The sequence below is a fragment of the Chelonia mydas genome, chromosome 5, assembly GCF_015237465.2.
Source record: "Chelonia mydas isolate rCheMyd1 chromosome 5, rCheMyd1.pri.v2, whole genome shotgun sequence".
NCBI classification, from domain to species: domain Eukaryota; kingdom Metazoa; phylum Chordata; order Testudines; family Cheloniidae; genus Chelonia; species Chelonia mydas.
In genome coordinates this window covers 32,488,211-32,508,036 of record NC_051245.2, presented here as the reverse complement: position 1 = coordinate 32,508,036, position 19,826 = coordinate 32,488,211, and the positions used below count along the sequence as shown (strand labels likewise).

General features: G+C 40.9%; 2 long non-coding RNA genes across 2 annotated transcripts; one reads left to right on the top strand and one right to left on the bottom strand.

The window, feature by feature from the left end:
- Positions 1-553: 553 nt before the first annotated feature.
- LOC122465806 lies at positions 554-2,635 on the bottom strand. Its single transcript, XR_006290868.1, has 3 exons — positions 2,519-2,635; positions 1,709-1,979; positions 554-1,606 (listed from the first exon to the last, which is right to left on the bottom strand). It is a non-coding gene; the product is annotated as an uncharacterized LOC122465806 (long non-coding RNA).
- On the top strand, positions 2,573-18,973 carry LOC119566653. Its single transcript, XR_005225940.2, has 3 exons — positions 2,573-2,720; positions 16,478-16,572; positions 16,669-18,973. It is a non-coding gene; the product is annotated as an uncharacterized LOC119566653 (long non-coding RNA).
- Positions 18,974-19,826: the final 853 nt, after the last annotated feature.

Below are 19,826 nucleotides of genomic sequence, written 5' to 3'. Positions count from 1 at the left end.
TGAGGCTAATAAAATAAGGGTACTAATGACCATTAGCCATAGTTAAAATGTGTTTTCTATTTCTGCCTTAAGTGTTATGAGAACACCTGAACATAATTCTTATATGTAAAGTCTGTGGAAATAAAGATTTTCAGAAGATTGAACATATTTAGAGCTGAATTTATCAACGTGGGTCTGATCCTGTGAAAATGTGTGCACGTGCTTAACTTTGAACATTGAGTAGTCCTGTTTACTTCAATGCTACTACCCTCAGTTCATAAAGTTTAGCAAGTACTGTATATAAGTCTTTGCAGGATCAGGACCTTAGATACTGTTGGTGCCCATGTAAGAAGCCAAATAACTTTTTCTCCAGATATAAGAGTTATGAATAAAACCAAACCAATGCTAATCTTGAGCAATAAAAAAGTGAGTTTATGCAAAAGTTATAATTTAGTATTTTTCCTCATGAAATCTTACAAATGTCTGATTGCATCTTATCAATTAGAAGGAAAAGATTAGTTCTGCATGTTTTCTGCAAGACAAATATTTACCTTTTAAAGATTTTTTTATTGCCTTATCTTCACACATAAACAAAATAACTATGGGGGAGCATCTCTCGTTTTTACAGTATATCAAAATACTTATTTCCATTGTATAACTAACTGTTCCAGGCACAATTCAAAAGAAAGAAAGGCCATTTCAAATATTATTATACTACATCTGTGATCTTCTGTACACGTGGAAAATGTACATACTGGCTGAGAGTAAGACTCACTCTTTGGGATTAGAAATAACCCTGATAAGGTTATTCATAATTGCCTATGAATTATTATAATCAGTATTTATTTGTATTGTGGTAGCATCCAAAGTATCTCATAAGGGCTACTGTCAGTGATAGGGTACTGAACTAGATGGACCATTGGACTGATTAGGTATATTCCTGGGTACACAGGAGAATTTGAACCATATGACATCACGTTTAGGACAAGCCAAAATTATTTCCTAGTACAAACAAAGGAAGTGAACGTACAGATCCATAATGAAGCCCAATTCATCCCTCCTTGTGGTTGGAATAGTTATTTTACACCATTCTACAGTAAGTGCCAATTTTGCTAGATACATTCCCCAGCTGAGAAGTCCTAGCTAAATACTCTTTATGAATTTTTAAAAATTTACTTTAGTGATAGTTAATAGGTATATATGGAGGTACCTGCTTGATATGTGGGTATTTTGAGTTGCTTGGGTGTTTAGTAGGTTGGTGTTATGCTCTTCACTCATAGGGACCATTGCCTAATGGTTAGGGCTTAGGTCCTTCAACCTGCAAAGGGAGTTTTGGTAGGGGAACCCAGGCCCTCCCACTGCACTGGGCTCCAGTCCAGGGCCCTATGAGAGCAACAAAAGGATCCAACACCCAGAAGCACCTTAAGGCTGCCCTTCCTGGGCCACTTCCTACTGCCCCTCTATTGTCCCTGTTTACAGTCTGTACAGGAAAGCGTGAAGGGAGTCAGTTCACCACATGGTGGCTCTTCATGGCCAGGCAGGGAATGGTAACTTTCTTCCTCTGGAAGTGACGGCTGCCTTCTCTCATGCCATGTCCCTCCAGCCAGGTTAGTTCCAAATCTCTCCTCTTCAGGGGTAGCCCATAAACAAAAGGAGGAGAATTAACACAAATAAACTGAGTCCAAATGACAGAGATGGGGGAAATGCCTCCCTCAGTCTCAGGGTATACCTGAAGCAGGTCCTCCCTTCCCTCAGGGAAGGATCTTTCCGCAGTTGTTGTAGGGAGAGATCCTGCATTCCCTCAGTTCTTCTCTCAGGTGCTTCAAGTTACAGGTCTGCTCTCTTCCCTGTTGTGCCTGCAAGTGAGCTGTTCTGCTCCCTTTTGATTCCTCTTTCTGCCTGTGCACCTCTTGCAGGTGTGGTGGGGCCGAGCAGGATGAGCCCAGAACAGCTCCTTAACTCCTTGTTGCCCAGTTGCCCATCACAGTTAGGGTGATGTTCTGATATAAAAAAATACCTATCAAATGCTGACAGATTCAGTGGATCAGAGTAGCTCAGTAAAAAAATCTCATATATTGTGTTGGCTGGAAAAGAAAGTAAAAGCTAATTTTAAAATAATCTTAAGGTCTTGCAAATTCTTTGGCTCTCTTGTAAAATGTCATAAAAATATCCATGGAGGATTTTTTTTATAAAGTAGTATAAAGTGAGAACTATTTGTCTTTAGCAGAACTCCTCTGTCAGTCCCTGATACAGCAAAGTACTTCAAACACATTTGTAGTACCTTTGAAGCCAAATGAGCATACTCAAGTGCTTACAGGTATGCATGAGTTTAAGTGTTATGTTAGATAGGGGTCTGAGAGGAAACAAAACGGTAAAAAAAACTCAAAAGGGGACTGAATCTTCTCCCTGTGGATAGAAGTCATGCCCACTGAAACCAAAGGCAGTGATTCCTATCTAGTGGGTGGTGGATGAAAGAACAAGGCCAAAGCTTTAAAAATACTGGGCAGATTCACATGGTCTTCTAAATAGGGTGACTTACCCAACTGGTTATATGTGGGATCCACATTCCATGGGCCCTCTTTTTCGTTGTAGGATATGAGCAACTTCCATTAACTTTCCAAGGAGGTATTCACTTCCTGTAGTGGGAAAAGACACCTGCTAATTGGTAGCACACAGCGAACACCACAAGACTGCAGCTTCAAATTGTCAGAAGTGGACTGAGCATGGACTTCCATTAGATGGTTAGTTTAACAACATCAGTAATTCTCAGGGGGGCATGATATTGATATTTACCTATGTTCCAGTTATGTCCATCATCACTGAGGTGATCACCACACTATCTTTATGTTCAATACTTGCAAGACACAACATGTTCAAATGTGACTATATAGTTTCTGTCTGTCTTCATTACTTGTAGCCCTTATTATCTCTATTGATTTTTATTATGTTGTAGATGTAATTAAGCTTCCATTTTGTTACATCCCATTAATACATTTGCTTATTCATAGTCTTCGAAATGTCGTTCAGTTTGGTTTGTTCTGTTGTCCATATTCGTGCTCTCCAGCTTTTCCATCTGACTCTAGGACCATATCCCAATTCATCTGACACATTGTGTCTGAAAGGTTCAAGGGCTCCTTCACGAAGAACACGGAGTAAGACCTTGCAGGATCTAGAATAGTTCCAGCACTACACTGTGCTTTTAATTGATGCTTGATTGTGAGGATCCATGGTTCCTGAACGTGCAGGGCCGGCTCTACCTTTTTTGCTGCCTCAAGTGGCGAAGGAAAATGCCACCGAAGAGGGAGCCAGAGGAGGACCTGCCACAGGCATGCCACCGAAGAGGGAGGTGGAGGAGCTGCCGCAGGTGTGCCGCCGAAATCCACCGCCATGCTGCGCTTTCCCGTTTGCCACCCCAGGCACCTGCTTGCTAGGCTGGTGCCTAGAGCCAGCCTGTGAACGTGGGTCTGTGACAACCTTTGCATTCTGGCCTCTATCCAGCAGCTTGTTAATAACTGGTGGGCCAAGTGGCTAGTGGAACCCTAGCTCAACCTAAGGCACTGCCTTTGGGAGTCTTTACTGGAGGAGAGTCAACCCCACCAATTGGTCTGGTTGCACTATTTAATCCAGAAGGAGACACAGGAAGTTGTGTGTGCAACTGGGTGAATTCCTGGCTTTCTGCTACATCAGACCCTACCTTCCTGTCTCCACCACATTCAAACATCTCATTAGTGTCAGGACATCATGGACCAGTATGTATCTTAGCACTATACTTGTTTTCTTGGACAACCCTGAGCAACACACCATACATGTCTGAACTGTTTTGGAGAGACTTTACCAACACGGCCTCTGTGCTGTGCCAAGTTGGAGAAATGTGCTTTTGACCATGCATACATAGAGTTTCTGGAGTTTATCATGCCTCCGGAGACTATCAAAAATGGACCTGTAATATAAAGGTCCACTGTTGGGCAATGCCTCAAAATGTCTGTAACCTACAGTGCTTCTTGGGCTTTGCAAACTTTTACCATCAGTTTATTCCAAGGTTCTCTGAGAAAAATCACACTTCTTACATAAGTGCTCTGCAAGAGTGCCAAGTTCCTTTGGTCCCCCGAGTCCCAGCATCCCTTTGAGCATCAAAAGCTTGCATTCAACACCACTTCCATATTGACCCACCAAGACACCATTCAAGCTTTTATTGTCAAAGCAGATGCCTCCAATATGGCAATTGGAGTGGCAGTCTCCCAGAGGTGTGGACCCCAGCAGATACTGCATCCGTGCACCTTCTGTGCTAGGAAGCTCACCCTTGTGGAGGGAAATTATGAAGTCTTAGACAAAGAACTTCTGGTGGCTAAAGTTGTCTTTGAAGAGTGGAACCACTAACTTAAAGGAGCTTGGTATCTGGTTCAGGTCTACACTGACCGCAAGAACTTGGAGTATTTCTGCAGGGCCAAGCCTCTCAATCAGCAACAGCTTTGGTGGGCCTTATTCTTTTCCTGTTTTGACTTTGTATCTCCTACTCTCTGGGATCCCGTAATGGCATTTTCCCAGAAGGGAGAGTACTACATTGACCCAAAAGGGCCTAATCAAGAAACCTCGTACATCTCTAAACCCCATAACTTCCTCAGTGCAACATTCCACCAGGAACTGTTTGCTCTAATCTGTGTGGTCTTTACCATGGGGATCCCCCTGTGAACAGGAAGCTATAAACAAATAATTGCACAGTGCCCGGAATGGGCTCTCTTTTGTGAAGGGACACATATGTTCTCTCCCGAACTCTCATGAGTTGCAGCCCTGCAACCATGTCACAATTCCCCCTTGGTGCAGCATTTTGGTTGTGCCAAGACCCAGCTTTTATCATCGGATTTCTGTGATTGACAACACAGGCATATGTTGCCTTCTGTAATGAATGTGCCCTCACCAAGGTGCAGTGCAGTAAACCCCTCAGACTCTTTCAACCCCTAGAGACTCCACCTAGACCCTGAAAAGCTATTGCACTAGACAACACAGTGAAGCTACCTCAGTCCAATGGCTATATGACAATTTTGATAGTTGTGGATCATTTAACAAAGATGACTCACTTTGCTCCCTGCACCTGCCTGCCTTCTTCTGAGGAAACTCTCCAGCTATGGATAAATTGGGTTGTCCCAGATCACACCATTTCCAATTACAGCCCACAATTCATCTCCTGTTTTTGGCATGAAGCCCTCAGAATATTAACAGTTCATTCCTGCCCCTTTTCTTCCCACCACCCCCAGATGAACAGCCAGATGGAGAGAGTAAATCAAACACTAGAATAGTACATATGTTGTTACATAAATCATCATCACAGCAATTGGTCCTCACTGTTACCCTCTGTGGAGTTTGCGTCTAATAGCTCCAAATGTGACTCTACAAGGCAACCTCCCCCCGCCCACCCTTCTTTTTTTCCCCCCCTTCAAATTAAAAGTTATATCCCAGATTCGCCTGGAATTACCCACAATCTCCTTTATCCTGGCAGCCTCAGACTGGCTACTGCAGACCCAAGAGCAGTTAAAAGAACCACCTCAAAGAAACAAAAAAAATTACAAACAATGTGGATCAAAAAGAATGTACACTGGAAAACATAATCCCAACTATACGTACAAGATGATGGGATCTAAATTAGTTGTTACTGCTCAAGAAAGATTTTGGAGTCATGGTAGATAGTTCTCTGAAAACATCCACTCAACATGTAGCAGCAGCCAAAAAAGCTAACATTAGGAAAGGGATGGTGTGATGTGGTGCAACTCACCGCTGTGGCGCCACTTGCCAGTTGTCCTGGGAATTAACTCTGCTTGCCAGGGCACCCTCCTCTGGTGGTGCCTCAATGCCATCATTTCTGCTCTGGGACCCACATCGCTCCCAGGATTGTGGCATCCTCTTCAGTGACTCTTTATGCTCTGGGTTCCTCCCTTCCAGGGGCTCTGCAATATCTGTCCAGCCACTTCCCTCAGTGGCAACTGCAGTCCAGAGTTCTGCCACTTCCCCAGTGGCGACTGGGGGAGGGACCTGGGCCTGCCCACTACTCCGGGTCTCAGCCCTAGGGACCCTGTAGATGGCTGCCACTTGCTGCATCCCCTTTGACTCCTCTGTAGATCTCCCTGAGCCACTTCCCCATAGGCCCAGCACCCTCTTTGCCCTTGCCTCAGCCCACAGATTCTTGCAGCCTACCAGGAATTGCCTTTAGCTTCCCGGGTCTCTGCCTACAGCACTGCTCTGTCCAGGGTGCTTGCTGCCTTCAGCCTACAAGGCAACCAGTCCTCCTCAAGCTGCTCCATACTGCAGCTTTTCTTATATGGGCCTGCCTGGCCTTGACTGGTTGCTCCTATAAGCCCTTCTGTGATTGGTTGCCTCCTGCACAGTGTCCCTAGGGCTCTATTAACCCCTTAAGGGCCAGTCTGGGGCAGATGCCCCATCATAGATCGGTAATAAGACACAATGCCACTATATATATCAATGGTACACCCACACCTTGAATACTGTGTGCACTTCTGGTCACTCCATCTCAAAAATATGTATTAGTATTGGAAAAGGTACAGAGAATGGCAACAAAATTATTAAGGGTATGGAACAGCTTCCATATGAAGAGAGATTAAAAAGATTTGGACTTTTCAGCTTGGAAAAGAGATGATTAATGGGGGATATGATAGTGTTCTATAAAATCATGAACACTGTAGAGAAAGTGAAAAAGGAAGTGTTATTTTCTCCTTCACAAGAACCGGGGGAAGGGGGGGTCAACCAATGAAATTAATAGGCAGCAGGTTTAAAACAAACCAAAGGAAGTACTTCTTCAGACAATGCACAGTCAACTTGTGGAATTCGCTGCCTGTGGATGTTGTGAAGGCTAAAACTATTATGGGGTTCAAAAAAGAATTAGATAAGTTCATGGAGGATAGGTCCATCAATGGCTATTAGCCAAGATGGTCAGGGATGCAACCCCTGCTCTGGGTTTCCCTAACCTCTGACTGCCAGAAGCTGGGAGTGGATGACAAGTGATGCCCTGAAGGTGTCCTAGAAGAGGGGTGATGATCCATGGGTCTTGAACCCAGGTCCAAAGTCCTGTGCATCTGAGACACCATCCAGGGGCTTGTTAGTAGCTGGTGGGCCAAGTGACTGATGGAACCATAGCCCCACCAAAGTCATCCACCCACAGGAGTCCTGACTGGAGGAGCGCCTGACTCCACTGATTGGTCTGTCTGTGCTAATTAAGCCAGAAAGACGCACAGAACATTGTCTAAGCAACTGGGTGAATTCCTGATTGGCTGCTACGTTGGATCCTGCCTTTTTTCCTGACTCCTCAACTTTGCTTCCCTTTTCTTGGTCCTGGGCCCTGCATCCCTGACTTGTTCCTGCTTTGGTCCTGATCCTTGCCCTTGGTCTCTGACTCCAACTCTGGCTCTGACCTTTGGCTCAATACCTGACTCTGATTATTGACTCCTGACTTCAGCTCCTTCTCCTACCACTTGGTCTGACTACCCAAGTCCTGGTCCTGACAATGATATTCCTGGAGAATGCCAAGTTTTGGTTCTGTCTTTGTTGGTCAGTGGTATGAATTTTCCCCCAATACCCCACTTTTTCCTGTAGACAGAGTGTGATGCTTGCATACCAGGTGCCAGCTCACGCCAAGGCCCCTAGGTCTCAATGAACACTGACAAATGCATAGCTGGAAATGTATCTGGCTTATCTTTGTGTTAGTATTGTTAAAATAGGTATTAGATTTGTAGAGATGTTGTGTTCAGTGTTTGGACTTTTGGAAATGCTTGTGAGTTGCTGCATGCATTCATCTCACTTACAGTATTTGTGTCCCATGTTATGCAGTAATATTCAAGTACTTGCTTTGTAACTATAAAAGTCTTTGCTCTGAAACTGAAAACCCCCAGAGTCAGGAGAGAAGCATTACTAAATATGAAATGCTAGTTTACCACAAGAGGTGTCATTTCCTGCCCAACAAAGGAAGCCGCATAGACACCAGGCAAGCCATTGTGAAACATCAGTGGACAAAAGACTTTGTTGATTGCTCTCTTCACACCCACGAAGAGGGGATGTGCACAAACAAAAGGAGTACTTGTGGCACCTTAGAGACTAACCAATTTATTTGAGCATAAGCTTTCGTGAGCTACAGCATCCGATGAAGTGAAGCTGTAGCTCATGAAAGCTTATGCTCAAATAAATTGGTTAGTCTCTAAGGTGCCACAAGTACTCCTTTTCTTTTTGTGAATACAGACTAACACGGCTGTTACTCTGAAACCTGTGCACAAACAGTCATTCCATCACAGCTTGAACTCTGGAGAGAAAGGATTAAAAATCCCTGTCAAGAAGAAATTGTTAGCCCTATGCTGCTTGGAATTTGGAAATGGCAATATTTTTAAGCATAAGCAAGGGATCCCCAAGCTGCTTAGCTGGGTAAGCCCTACCAGACATATAGCGCTTGCATATTACAGCAATTTCAATTACCTTTTGGAGCCCAAGATTGTAACTCATTTGTGTGTGTATGTTTACCTGCTTCAACCTTGTAAATAACTCTCTTATTTCTTAATAAATCTTAAGATAGTTTGTTATAGGATTGGTTCCAAGTATTGTCTTTGGTGTGAGATCTGAGGTACAATTGATCAGGGGTAAGTGATTGGTCCTTTGGGACTGGGAGTAATGTGAATATTGTGAGTTTTGGTGTAAGGGACCATCTATCATAAAGGCAAGCTTGCCTGGGTGGCAAGACAGACCAGATTGCCCAAGGGGACTGTCTGTGATTCCATGTTAAGGCAGTTGCAGTGCTTGAGGAGTTCACACTTGATACTTGGTTGTGAAATCTAATTATAGAACATAGAACCAATTTATGGTTTGTGCCCTGGTTTGTAACAGTCTTCTCTGAGGTTGGCACTCTCAGTTGTGAGCCACTCCAGACAGCCTGACACATGGATCTTCATAATATTATTTTGTTTTCCAGTTTGTAATAGTTTAATTAGTTAATGTTTGTAAAACATCTTAAAAGTGGAAAATACTATACAAGTGCTTCATATTCAAAATTCTTCATATTTTCGATATTGTCACAAAAACTGAACAGCCAGGATTTATTGTTCTCTTCAGTTTGTCTTCCTGGCTTGGACTATGAGTTTATATATCAATTGACCTAGAATACTCTTGAGCCAAATTCATCCCTAGTCTGTATCTCTACTGAAATCAAAGGAATCGATCCATACTCATCAGATTTAAAATACTTTCCAACTACTACTATATGATTTTTCTCTCCCACATTTTCGTAAGAGACAGTTTTGTTTTCTTTAGTGTTCAACCTGAGTTTGTAGTCCTTATTGTAATTTTTACTTCAGCTCTTTCTGGAAAGATAACATGTTCTGAAAAATCTACTCAAGCCTTCATTTCTCTTGATGACTTCTTTGTATTCATGAATATCTTAAAGCAGAAAGGGATGAATGTATGACATAGTTTCTTTTTATATAATGCCATCAAACTTCAACTTGTTCTCTTTAGTCTATGACTAAGTTTTATTTTATTATTAATGTAGTAGGATTTTCACATAAAATAGAATGAAAGGATTCTTACATATGGTGCTTCTATTTATTTTTGCATTGAGAGACCTTTTTTCATTGTTTTCTGTACTATTCTATTTCTACTGAGTAAACTACTATTTTATAGTCAACAGCCTACACTGAAAACCTGATTCACTGATTCCTGTGGCTCATGGGACACTGTTTTAATTCTCTGGCATACTATAGCATTGCTTTTAACTCAGGTTATGTTTTTTTGAACTCCACGACATTGTACCAGACCTAAGCACAAGTAAAATGTCTCTTTTTGGAATGTAACGTATTGAGTGATGTAACAATCGATATCGAAAGAGAACCTGTTTGCAGTGTTGTTGTAGCTGTGTTGGTCCTAGGATATGAGAGAGACAAGATAGGTGAGGTGATACATTTTATTGGATCAATTTGTGTTGGTGGAGGGTACAAGCTTTTGAAACCCTTTACGCACAACAATCTAATTCCCAGTTGCTCATTTCAAGTGATCACCTCCAATATGTGTTACCCCTTCAGCTTAAAAATTAGTCCCAACTTGTATTTAGCTTAGACACTCTGCTTCCGTCCTCAGAGCTGAAGAAGAGCTCTGTCTAGCTCAAAAGCCTATGCCTTCCATCAATAGAAGTTGGTCCAATAAAAGATATCACCACACCTACCTTGTCTATCTCAAGATAAGATCAGAAACCCTGAGTTTTATTTGGATACTCATTCACAGAATAAGATTAAAATTATGTTGATCTTTGACACAAGTGGTGCTGCTTCTGTACTCTGTGAAGCCTGATTCTGCACCAGTAAAATCAATGTAGTTTTGCCATTGACTTCAATGGAAGTAGGACTGAAGACTTTATGACCAAGAAGTTGGAAAAAAAATGAGTTTACTCGTTTAGGTTTAAATGTATTAAAGAAAAAGGTTCAGCCAGAGATTGCAATCCATATTCTAAGGATGATAGCCATAAAAAGACACATACAACATACGGTCTAATGCAAGCCTCCTTGGTTCATTTCTGAGACCATTGTATACAATCTAGAAAAATAAAGTTATTTGAATTGAGACCAGAAATCTGAGATAGTGAATTAATTTTTTATTACTTGTAGGTTTAAAAGCTTCATTCTAGCTGTCTATCCCTTTGCAGCATTTTAGTCATTATAGCCTTTCTTGTAAATAAGTGACTTAATTATGTTTTCAAACAAAGATTAGTTATTTTTCAGACATTTTCCAATCTTTCATAAAAGTATTTAGAAAACCAATACTTAGCACTAAGAGACCACTGTGCATTTTAAGAGCTTGAAGCAGCATTATCTAATTCATGACAATAACATCTTTACCCCATGTTATAAGGTAATATTTAAGTGTTTGCTCTAAAACTGTAAATCCCCACAGTCAGGAGAGAAGCATTACCAAGTGTGAACTGCTATTTTACCACATAAGGTGTTACTCCCTCTCCAACAAAAGAAGGCTCATAATGCAGTATTGTTGGGTTTTTTTTAGGCGCACCATCAGGAGAGGTTGCAGCAACGTGAACAGCTCCATATTACATGTATATATTTTATGGCATCAATTTAAAAAGAAAAACCTTACTTCATATAAATTAGGACATTCAAAAGATAGGGCTTCTACAGTGAAGTGTGCCCTCCTAAGGCTAAATTATGGCTTTGCCACAAACCTTCAGTGAGGGGGAGTGCCTTGTTACTCCTTACTGGGAATTTGAGGCAGATCCTCTCCATTGACTTCAATGGAGCTATAACAATTTACACCAGCTGCAGATCTGCTCTGTAGAGTCACAATCTATCTCCAATTCCCTTCCTTATCTGGTGGGAGGAGAAGGATGAATCTTCTCTTGCCCTACATCTTGTGCAGATTACTGCTCCCAATGTATAACTGTAGTTTTGTTGGCCACAGCATTTAGGGGGAGAAGCCATGACTCTGCCCATTCCCCACACCTGTCTGATCACCCTCCCCTGGATGGTATCTGCAATCAGAACTTAGTTAACAATGCTGTTGATTAATAGGATCTAGTTGAATGTTCCATAGTTGTGTTGGCTCTGAAGAGCTAACAGAAGTAAACTTGGAACTTACGTTTGTGAAGTATGTAGCTATGACAGAATGCATGGGGAAAGAGGGATAGATTGGTGATTTAGATGCTGCCATTTTTTTCATAGTCAGTTTCATGGTGGCACATTCTTAAACACAGAAGTCATGCTATCTGGAGTGGCTCATGATCATGAGTGCCAATCTCAGGGCAGACTGTTAAAAAGCAAGGCAGAACCCCCAAACTGGTTGTATGTTCTATAATTAGATTTCACCAACCCAGTAACAAATGTGAACTCCTAAAGTATTATAACAGTCTTACCATGGTGTCACAGACAGCCTCTTGGGCATTCCAGTCTATCTTGCCACCCTGGTAAGTCAGACTGTGATTGATGGTCACTTTACACCAAAAATCACAATAATATTCAGATTACTCCCAGTCCCAAAGGACCAGTGATTTACCCAAAGTCACTGTGTGCAGATCTCAAAACTGAAGACAATGCCTGTAGCCAATCCCATGTAATAAACTATCTAAAGATTTATTAACTAAGAAAATAAGCAAGAAAGTTATTTACAAGGTTAAAACAGGAAATATACCCATGCAAATGAGTTACAGCCTTAGATTTAAAGTAGTAACATAAGCTTCTATAATAAGCAGCTCTATACATCTTTAGGGCTGACCCATGCCAAGCAGTGTGGCAAAGCTGAATCTTATCACCCCTTTGTTTCTGCATTTTGATAGACTACATGATGTGAAGAGCAACATCAAAGGAAGACACAGGAGTTATGTGCAATAGAGAAGAACTTGACTTTGTAGATTATATTGTTTTGTTAGACACAGATGATGATGCCATAAAAAAGACCACTATCAGTGTCAAACGTGAGGTCACCAAAGTAGAATTAGAAATCAGCTTTAAGAAAACAAAAGTCAAGATCATTAAAAGAGGAGTCAGCAATGGTGGCGTATATGTGATTGATAAAGAAGAGTATAGGCAGGTTAATTAATCTGCATATCTTGAAAGCACAATCAGTACTGAGGGTCAACTTCATAAGGAGATAGAAGCAAGAATTGGAAAGCCATGTGGAGCTTTGTCAAGATTATCAAATATATGAAAAAAAATAGGGAGATACACACAAGAATGAAGATAAAGTTATGCAGTGTTATGATACCATGATACCCACATGGTTATATGCTTCTGAAACTTGGCAAATGCACACAACAGGGAACTTGACACATTCCATCAGGTGTTCTCCACAAGCATCTCTGATGTCTGCCAGTGGGATATAGTAACTTACGCTGATGAGTAACAAAGGACTGTCCTACAGACTGTAGAGGCAATGATCTGAGAAAAAAAGGCTGACATGGTTTGGGCATGTTGACTGGATGTTAAAAAATTATATCCATAGACAAGCCCTTAACTGGATGCAACTTGGTGAAAGATGGAAGAGGGGGAGACAACAGATAACATAAGAAAACCACTGAGAAAGATGTTGCTGTGATGGATACAACCAACAATGGAACAAGACATGTGGCATTATACAGACGGAGGTGAAAAACCTGGGTTGCCTCATGTGTCACAAGGCATGAGAGCAGCTAATACTCTAAACGTTAAATAGAAAAGTTTTATTTCCTTAATTTGAATTGTGTCAACACATTATTGAGCTCCGGTAGAGCAGAGAATTGCTAGGTGAGGCCTCAACTTCCCCAGAGCCTGCTGCTACAAAGGAGAGTTGGGGAACAAAAGAAAGGGGAGGGTTAGAGTTGGAGAGATCACGGAATCATAGAAATGTAGGGTTGGAAGTGACTTTGAGAGATCATCAAGTCCAGCCCCCTGCACTACAGCAGAACCAAGTCAACCTAAACGATCCCTGACAGGTGTTTGCCCAGTCTGTTCTTTAAAACCTCCAGTGAAGGGGATTCCACGGACTCCCTTGGAAGATTGTTCCAGATCTTAACTACTCTTCTAATTAGAAAGTTTTCTCTAATATTTAACCTAAATTTGCTTACTGAAAATTAAGCCCATTGCTTCTTGCCCTTTCTTCAGGGGACACTGTACTCTTTATAAGGACCCTATGGTATTTGAAGACTTATCAGTTTTCTTTTTCTCAAGACTCAACATACCCAGTTTTGTAACCTTTCCTTATAGGTCAAGTTTTCAAACCATTTATCCTGTTTGTTGTTCTCCTCTGGATTCTCTCCAATTTATCCACATCTTTGCTAAAGTGTGGCACCCAGAATTGGATAAAATACTCCAGCTGAGGCCCCACCAGTGCCAAGCACAATTTTACAATTACCTCCCATGTCTTACAACTCAGAATATTAGCCTTTTTCGCAACTCCACCACATTTTTGACTCATATCCAACTTGTGATCCACTATAACCTCCAGATCTTTTCAGCAGTACTACCACCTTGCCAGTTATTCCCCATTTTGTAGTTGTGCATTTGACTTTTCTTTCCTAAGTGTAGTACTTTGGAGGACATCAGAATTTAAAATGACCTTGACAAATTGGAGATTTAGTCTGAAATCAACAAGACAAAATTCAATAAAGACAAGTGCAAAGTGCTTGCAATCCTTCCCACAGTGGTGCCATCTGCAAATTTGATAAACATATTCTCACCTTCATTTTCCAAGTCATTAATGAAAATATTGAATAGTACCAGTCCTGGGACTGACTCCTGAAGGATCCTGCTAGATATACTCCCCAAGTAAACCATCGATAACAACTCTTTGGCTATGTCTGTACTTATGGCAGCATATATGATAGAGACACTGCATGCCCAGCTAGTTTGGATATAAACAGCAGTGTAGATTGTGAGGCACTGTTTAGACTAGTAGAGTACAGACACACCAGAACCTTTATGGTATATATCCTATTGGCTCTCCACGCAAGCAGTGCCTCCCATGTCTATAGGGCTATTTTTAGCAGTCTAGTGTCCTGTTGCCTCACCACTGCTGGAACCTTTTTTGCTGTAGTGAAAGTCTCTGGCAATGGAGAAAGGCTCTGGCAATGGGGAGGCAGCAGGGAAACTGAAGTGAAAGTTTCCAACAGCCAACTTGAATACACCTAACATCTAAATATTCTTTAACCTGTTCTTTATGTATTTTGGCTTGCATTCCTTCCTCAATATTAATAATTTGTCCCAGTATGTTTCTAGGTATTGAAGTTAGGTTGACTGGTCTGTTGTTCCCCAGGTCATCTTTGTTTCCCTTTTTAAAGAAAAGTACTATGTTTGTCCTTCAGGCCTCTGGGACCTCACCTGTCCTCCATGAGTTCTTAAAGGGGTCAAGATCTGATGCACTCAAGACCATTTTTAAATCCCTGCACTGCCTTCTGCCCAAAATATTTGTGTGCCAAGACCTTCAGTGATCTCAGTCAGGCCTACTTTTCAACCTGTACCCACAGCGTTTTGGAAACCAGGCACCATCCTGTTGGTACAGGCAAGTATGTGTCTACAAGCACCAGAATGCACAAAACTGGGTGCTTTGAAAATGTGACTATACACATAAAACCATCAACCTGTAAACTATCTAAAAAGACATGTTTGATACTATTATCAGAGCTATGGCAGTCAAAACTGTTTTCTTTGTTGAATTATTAAATATCAGTTGTTAAGGTCTATAATGAAGCTGCTAAGACTTACCATACGTGAGAAATAGATAGATATATTATTATTTGATTGGAATTGTATTAGACAATTTTCTTGTAGGTATTACAGAGGGAGTGGGTCTTGGGAAGAATTTCAAGGAGGAAAGGGTAGTGGTTTTATGGAACAATTCAGCAATGATCTTCCATGTGTAAGGGTTGGTATGGAGGAAAACATGACATAGTATAATACGCAGGAGGGACAGGGTTAAAATATAATCCTAAATACATTCCAGATGATTACCGGTGTGTTTATAATGAACTCAACCTAATTTCCTGTTAGCAAACAGTAATCTTTCCATTCTCCAGTCTAAACAGTACTGCAGGGTACCCATTAAACAAGCCAAGACCAAAAACATCAACTTAACCTACATTAATGTTAAGTTCTCATTTTTTTCAGAATTCTGAATGTAAAAGAATCTTAAAGATATTGCTGAAATAGAGTACCAGAAGTGTACATCCCTGATAAAGATTGTGGCCCCAGTTCTCTGGCTCATCTCAAAGCAGAATTTAACCCAGGGGATCTTACCACTTAGGGATTCCCCTTGTGTAAAGTGAGCATTGACTGGCATAGACCCACCGCAGCTGCTCTAATTTATGCCAGGGGACTAGTCCAGCACCAGCTTTGCAGTCTCCCTCCTGATCTGCACTGAGAATTGCATCTGGCCATAGCATGGTGTACTTGGCTGGGGGTAAGGAACATAGAGACTCCCCCTACCCTTCCCCATGCAGAGCACTCCATGCAAAGGCCAGGCATAAAAGCTATCCTAGTGCTTAGGAAAACACAGGGTCTACTCCCTCCTGATATCTCCCAGGGGTGCAAGTTGTCCCAAAGTGGAAGGGAGGGCCATGGTGGAGTCAGGGCCATGGCTTCATACCCCTGTTGGTACCGGCCCACAGAACTGGTCATCTTGGGGAAGGCAGCTGCACCATCCAAAGTGATGGGGGAAGGATGAAGCTCATGAGGCATTAGAAGCATGTTGCCTTTTTATATAATAGGCCTCAATGTTCAAAAGGGAATAGTAATTTTGGGTGCCTAATTTTTTTGGTTCCCATCTTGAGATACCTTTAAGGGGGCTGATTTTCAGAGAGTGGATGAATGCTCAGCATTTTCTGAAAAGCAATACCCTTCATAGTGTCTCAGGTTGGGCATTTAACAATTGAGTTACCGAACACTTTTGAAAACCTTGACTATAACATCACTAACAGGGCTCCTTCTTACTCACTACCCATTTACTAGTATGACATCAAAGAGTGTTGTTTTTCTTTTACCAGAAATTTTGAATGACAGAGAATACTGATCAATGATGATGATGCTGCGAAGGAAGAATGAACAACATTCTTATATAAAGAAGAGAAATAGATATTCTGTAAGTTGGTGGGTCTCAAGTGGTTATTAGTGGACCACTGATGGTCCATGCAGAGCTGGCTGGTACCATGGCATTGACTTTCCTTCTTTGTTGCAGTTGAGGGAAGCAGAGCAGATGAGAGTGGGAGATGAAATGGAGAGCAAAGTAGACAATGGGGGTTAAACCCTTACCCCACTGAAGACAAAACTCCCAATGATTTCAACATGGCCAGAATTTCAACTTGTGTTCCATAAAAACTAAACATATTGTACTAAAGACAGCTAAGAATACTTAATTTTCCTACGATTGCTTTTCTATTTGAGCACTTGCTTAGTTGTCACAAGGATATTATGTAACTTTGAGTAGGAGGGGAAGTGGTGTATGAGACAATCTCTTGCATTGGATAAGTGTGAGAATCCTTGCTCAGAGCACTGTTGATGGGGGGGCGGAGCGTGGGAAGGAGAGAATGAAGTATTTCCAAGAAAGAATAAGCATTTAGCTTTCAGAATTAGAGATGAGTCAGAACTGAAATGTCCATTATGGGAAGGCTTGGAAGGATTCAATTTTTATCAGTAACTGTTGGCAAACAATCAATGTCACCATATACACACAAACCGATAAAAATATTTCCACTGATAATAATAAAAATTTACAGTTAGGCAAAGAAAAAAAAATGCTGCTTGAGAACTAGAGTTTGATTTAAGCATATTTACTGTGTATATTTTGACTTGTGATACTCACACTTTGTGTTTGAAAGGTTTAATTTTTGAATCTCAATGTCTACCGTCATGAAACAATTGTTGTCTGACGAAGCAGCCTCAGATGAAAAGGCAGTGTAAGAAGCACCCTCTGTAGCCTTTCCTATTATGATTCACACAGCTTCCAAGTGTCTCAGAAGTCTTCAAGGAAGAGTATGGGCCCTCTCTGTTTTCCAGACTCCAGTTCTAGCAGTCTAAAACACAGTAAGTTACCAGGGTGGAAGTTGGGGGAAAACTCCAACTAGGATTCTGCCTGTGGTGGAGAAGGCAAAGACCATTGGCGGAGGGAAGTATTGCTGGCTATGCTGACTTTAAGATTGCATATAGCCAAATGTCATCTTTCATCAGGTCCCATAAACAGCTTGACTATGCACGGAAGCACCAAGATCATGAGTCTCCACAGAGAAGCAAGATCAGCTACTACTCCTAAGAGCTGTACTTGCTAAAATATCTCTCAACAAGATTGGCTCAGCAGTAAGATAGTCGTTCAGGAGAGTGGAGCCTAAACATTGATCTTGTAGGATCTTATCCAGTGATGAGCTTTCTGGAAGCGGACTTCTGTGTCAGTGGATACTGCCAGTTGCCAGTGTTCTTCTACTGGAAAGATGTGAGCAGTAGCCATAAAGCCATCTCTTCACTCCTGCTCTCTACAAGGGCCCTAGCGAAAATAAAAGAATATGTCTGAATGATAGTGGTAGCCCTATTTGGCCAAGGAGATTCTGGTTTACAATGATAGAGCTATTCCTTTTTTTTTTTTAATTTTCTATTTAACTTTTTTTTCTTTTAAGGTTCAAAACACACAAGAAAATTTCACCTAAAATTTCAGATCTGTATTTTCAACTTAAGTTAACTGTAACAAAGTTTTTATCTTGGAATTAACTTTTAACCTTTTGTTGAGTTTCAGATGCAAAGAAAAATTCTTTCATTCACAACATCCAATTGTATCTCCTGCACCAGTTTACTGAAATTGTGTGGATAAATTTAGGAACCAACCAACTGCAACCAAACAGATTGGCTTACTAGTAGTAAGTGTGCACAGTCACAACAGTGTTGTATCTCAGGAGATTAGAGAGACAAGATAGGTGAGATCGTATCTTTTATTAGACCAACTTCTGTTGGTGAGAGAGACAAGCTTTTGAGCCTACATAGCCACCAGATCTGATACCTGAAGAAGAGCTCTGTGTAAGCTCGAAAGCATGTCTCTCTCACCAACAGAAGTTGGTCCAGTAACAGATATTATCTCACCTACCTTATCTCTCTAATGGTAAGTAGGTATTTTGATTCAAGTTCACATTTTAATAAATAGATTTAAATATATTTTAAAATCTCCAGGAGACATCTGTTTTCTGTTTATTATACACATGACATAGCAAGCTTTTCTAGAGGCGAAAATGACATGTTGTAAACCTAAATCTGTCTAATTTTATTTCTAAGGTTTAGTGCTGAAATGAAGCTCACTACATAATATAACAATATCCTGTTTTTGTTTTTAATCTTCTCTTCATAATAGTTTCTCCTTGACACCAGGACAGAAAATTATATGGGGAACAAAATAATATTGAAATATAAAGTATAGGACATAAACTTGAATCAAGATATATATATTTTTCAAGATATATATTGGGGCATTTTTTATTCTGACATCATGTCACCATTCGCTTTATTGATTTGACAGAGCTGTAACACTTATAGATGTATGGTGTGCAATACCTCTTGCTACAAACACAAACATAATATGTTTCTGTTTCATTAGCTACTGAAAGAGTCCACCTACTATTTTTTGGTGATGATAGTTACATCGTGCTTACAAACATACTATAATATCTGCTTAGAGATAAGATCAAAAAGCAGTTCATAATCTCATGTTTTCATTTGCATAAAATATTCCTGATTTCCAGCCCCATTTACCTAACCATTTCTGCCACACCACACATCAAGTCAGCAAATCCTGCCTTGGTCTCTGTGCAGTGGAACTGTAGTTATTCTACTGTCTCTGGGATCCTCCAAAGCTCCAGAGATGACATCATGAGACCAAGAAACCAGGGACATTTTTCATATTATTTATTATATTCATTATCAGGCGATTATGGTTTAGATCCTATCATACAGGTCAGTGTTGGAACAGGTGGTACAATAAATAGTTGATGAGATTATATAACCAGCTTGATAACAAAAAATATTTTACATCTACTATATGCTTTGGCTATGATATCTTTCATGTGATCTCAAGTTCTAATATGTGTCCACAACAGACACACTTGCCCTAGGGAAAAAAAACATAGGCAGATAGCCATATGCCTCAATGAAGTCAGCGTTTTTCAAGGGAGAATCACAACAGATTTAGAAATGTTGCAACAAAGCAAACTCCTTGTAAACATAGATTTCCGGAAGTTTGGTGCACAAAAGCCATCCACTCCTTTTCCTGAAGTCCAGGACACACTGGCTTTTGTTGAAACTAATCATGCTGTTTGAGACTACAATGCAGGATTTGACTGAAACTGGAGCTCTTTATCCTAC